Source organism: Tachypleus tridentatus, chromosome 7, assembly GCF_004210375.1.
Source record: "Tachypleus tridentatus isolate NWPU-2018 chromosome 7, ASM421037v1, whole genome shotgun sequence".
Classification (NCBI taxonomy): Eukaryota; Metazoa; Arthropoda; class Merostomata; order Xiphosura; family Limulidae; genus Tachypleus; species Tachypleus tridentatus.
The window spans coordinates 155,786,967-155,791,526 of NC_134831.1; positions in this window are offsets into that span (position 1 = coordinate 155,786,967).

A 4,560-nucleotide genomic window follows, 5' to 3' on the forward strand; every position below is an offset into this window, starting at 1 on the left:
TCATATTTGGATGATATATTTCCTTTGTTGCCATGATTCTAACAAAGAAAGGATATTTTTATATATTTATTTAATGCAACACCTTGCTTACTTACAAAAAATATTTGTGGTACTCCTGGGTTAGCTTAGTTGACCAAAATATTTAACAGCAAGCAGTCTTACAGTTGACACAGTTTGAGAGTTCAAAAAATACCTACAATTCTAAGCACAGCAGAAAGATGGAGAGGTATTATTTAGGTTTAGTTTACATAATAAGCTTTTTATTCACAATGTTATTTCATTCTCTATTGAGAAGAGAATCTTGATGTATTTATTGAAAGGTTTACATGTTGTTGAATTGTTTCTAAATGCTGGAATGATTTCCTTTATGTCATTTGAGATCTGCTTTGATTTGAACTGTGTACTAATATTGCCAGTATAAACCTTTTTAAAATGGGTACATTTTCCAATGTACATTGGAATGTAATTTTTTTTAACTAATGCATACTTGATGCTTAAAGGTGACTTTCAGTGAAGTTTGTAGAAATGAAGATTTTAAAATTTTCAGTATAATTTTCTTTTTTTAAAACTTACAAACCATAAACAGTAAAACTCTTGTTAGAGGTAATGTATGTACATCAAGCACTTGCACTTGAGTGATATTCACTTTTTGTTGACATTTCTTCATTGTTTTATTGACGAAGTTCTGGGAAAGACCGTTTTTCTTTAGAGAATTAGAGTTGAAAAGCATGTTTTATTCTTGTTACTGTTTCACTAGAGGTACTTTGAACTAACACAATAACTAAATCTTTTTTTGAAAACAGAATATGTGAAACTTGTGGAGTTAAAATATAAACCTGAAAAAGTTGTTTTTGATAATAAGATACTAATAACTGTTTTGTAATTTAAAATTTTAAAATGATAATACAAAATCTTTTTTTTATTTTCTTCAACAGTGAAGTTAAGATTGCACTATCTTTCCTTTAAATGTATTAAAAACTTCTGCATAAATCATTTATTTTTAATGGTCAAACCTTTCTATTAAATGATAATTTAATTTTAATTGTACTCCATGTAGGAAGCTCAGATATTCCTTTAGTTTTCATTGAAACTTGATATTGTTAGTCACATCTAGTCAAAAACACCTTAGATGTGAAAAAAAGGTACAGCCAAAAAGAAAAAAAGGATTGAGCAAGTGACTTAAGAAAAAAAAATCAGATTTGGCAGCTAAATTTGTAGCTACACTTACAGCATTGATAATAATTTTGCATCAAATATTCATTCATTAGTTAACAAGGCTGCATTTTTGTTTAACTCAGCATCATATCTCAAGCTGAATGAAAACTGCACCCTAGCTAACAAACTCATTTGGATGTAGCTACTAGTTTGCCCTTTAACTTTTATTGTATTAATTTTAAGTTCCATGTATAATTCTTTTTTTTTCCCCTCAGTGTGGATTCCTGTACGTGGTGAGGGGACCTCCCAGGGAAGGTTCTGTTCTGTCTGGTTACCTTCTCTGGGATCTAAACATCCACCCACGTGTTTGCCGTGCGTGGCAACCCGTGAAGGGGAAGAGAGGATCCTGGTGGTTGAGGGGTCCAACCCTAGCACACCACTTTGGCCTTGAATTCCTGTAGACGGGCGGCCTTTGGGTGGCCCCCCTTGGGTCAGTCGGCTGGTCCACTTGGACTAGAGTCAACCAAGTACCAGTGTTGGAAGTTCTCAACAGGTGTTGTGGACATTGTGCCTGATGCTGGTGTTTGGGTATAGTGCTCACGAAACCCTGGCGTTGCTGCATTGTCCTTGCATGACATTATAATGCATCCCCTCATAGGGCTCCATGGTGGGTGGGGTCTGTGGGTACCGAAAATTTTCTTTTTTCCTATGGATCCTCCTTCAAAAAATTTAAATCAAATAGTGAAAAAACAGTCAATGGGTAAGCGACCACTTCTTGAAGACTCTGAACAGCAATCTTCAACATTTGTAACACACGTACCTCATTTTCTTATATTACATTCCCTTTTGGAAAAACATTTAGGGGCAATTGTCCCCCTTTTTTATTCAGAAGGGACTAGAGGGACTTGCTGGCTCTCCAAAATCAGTAAAGAAGCTTCGATCTGGAGACATATTGGTTGAAACATCCACATCCCAACACAGTGAACTCCTCTTGAATTCAAAGGCAATTGGGGATATACCTATTGAGGTTACACCCCATGCTACCTTGAATTCTTCACGAGGAGTTATTGTTGAAAGGGATTTGAAGAACGTTCCCGAGTCAGAGATTCTTGCTGGTCTCTCCACTCAAGGAGTTTCTGCAGTGAGGCGCATCTCCACTCGCAAAGATGGAGTTATATTGCCAACAAATACCCTCTTTTTGACATTTACTTCATCACGTGCATCTGCCACCATCAAGGCAGGTTATCTCATTTGCAGGGTACGGCCATACATTTCAAACCCTCTCCGATGTTTCCAATGTCAGAGATTTGGCCACTCAAAGACATCATGTCGTGGTTCCCTGACATGTGTTTGTTGTGGGGGCAAGGACCACGATGCCTATGAATGTGACATGGACCCACATTGCGTCAACTGCAATGGTTCTCACCCCTCCTACTTTCGTTCTTGCCCAAAATGGTTGGAGGAAAAAGAGGTGCAACGTTTGAAAACGATACATAACATTAGTTATCCTGAGGCTCGGAAATTGCTGCCCACCACTCCATCTCGGACATATGCTGCTGCACTTCATTCCACAACTACAGTGGGAGTGCAGACAGATCTCTCTGTTCCTCCAGGAGAATCGTTTTCAAAACAAATGAAAAGCCTTTTTCACGGTTAAAAATCTCCACGGTTAAAAAAGGTTGATTAATTGACTTCCACACCCATCTTTGTTCCTCCCATACATTCCAACAAACCTCAAGATTCAGTTTCAAATACAGGCATTTCTTCTGATACATCTTTTTCTCCCACCCCAAGAGGCAATAACAAAGACCTGCCCACTCGACCCAAGGCAGGATCCATGGAGGTTGATAGACCTCCTCCGACTAAGGACAGTAAGGAAAAACGACGTGGTCGTAAACAGAAGGGTTTTCCAACCACTTCACCTACCCATCATTAAATATGGCCACCTTGATACAATGGAACTGTCGAGGTTTACATTCTAATCTGGATGATATCAAAACACTGATTGCTTCCTACCATCCTGTTTGTCTTTCCTTACAAGAAACATTTCTCAACCCTGTTGATACAGTCACCATTCGGCAGTTTTCTCTGTACAGAAATGACAGGCTGTGTGATGGACGAGTACATGGAGAGGTGGCACTATTGGTTGATCAGCATGTGCTCACCCTGTCTTTGTCACTCAACACACCCTTGGCGGCCGTAGCCATCCATGTTTCCTTGGGTCATACCATCACTGTTTGTTCTCTCTACCTGTCCCCTGGAGAAACATATGATCAATCAGACCTCGATGCTCTCGTTGAACAGTTGCCCTCTCCCTTTCTACTCCTGGGGGACTTTAATGGACATCATCCCCTCTGTGGAAGTGCTGCTATTGATTGGAGGGGTCGCTCTGTAGAGCGTATGCTCTCTGATCACAATCTTTCTCTTTTCAATACTGGTTCTTCCACTTATTTTCATGCACCTAGTCAGTTTTCTACTGCTATTGATCTTTCGGTTTGCTCCCCTTCATTATTCTCTCATTTTTCATGGAGGGTTGACAGTAATCCACTAGGCAGTGATCACTTTCCTATCCTTTTAAGAGAGACTGGCCGTGGTCCAGTCCTACGCGTGTGCCCCGGTAGAAGCTGGATAAGGCAGACTGGTCCACTTTCACTGCTCTCGCAGAACTTGATCCTGCCATCGTAAATCAGCTATCAATAGACGACTGTGTGGCAGCTGTAACTGGCTGTATTATACAAGCAGCTGCTCAGTGTATTCCTAAAACCTTCATTTACTTTTACAAATTTTACTCCATTTACTTTACTTTTACCTTTTCACTGGACATTTGGCTACTCATTATTACGAATTTGCTATATGTCTTTTAAAACTTTTATTCTTTTACATTTTGATAATGGCTGCTATGACACATAACCCGGAACCAGGACTGGAAAGGCCAACTTCAGGTGACTGACGGTGGTTCTTGAACTTACCTGTTAGTCTTCCTGGCAGGTTATGATCATTACCATTTTGCTAGAGTAAGTACTTTACAACTTCTTTTACTCTGTGTCTCTCTTAACATTGTAGACTAGGTGTCAACATTGGTTTTATACTTTTTCTGTTTTTCAATGATGTTTTGTTTTACCTTCATTTCCTTTTATGTATTTTACTACATTTAATTTATTTTTACCATTTTACCGGACGTTTGGCGCAGATAGCCTAGCTGCTTTGTGCCATAAAACACTAAATCAACCAATCAATCCTTTTTTTAGGCTGCATCTTTTCTCTTACATCTAAAGTGTTTTTGGTTGGGTATCATAATTTTTTCCAATAAACACCAACCAGTGCAAGTAAGAAACTGACACTCAGTAGTAATTGAGTTAAGTGCCATTGTCTGCGGCACTTAACATGTTTATAATATATCCATTT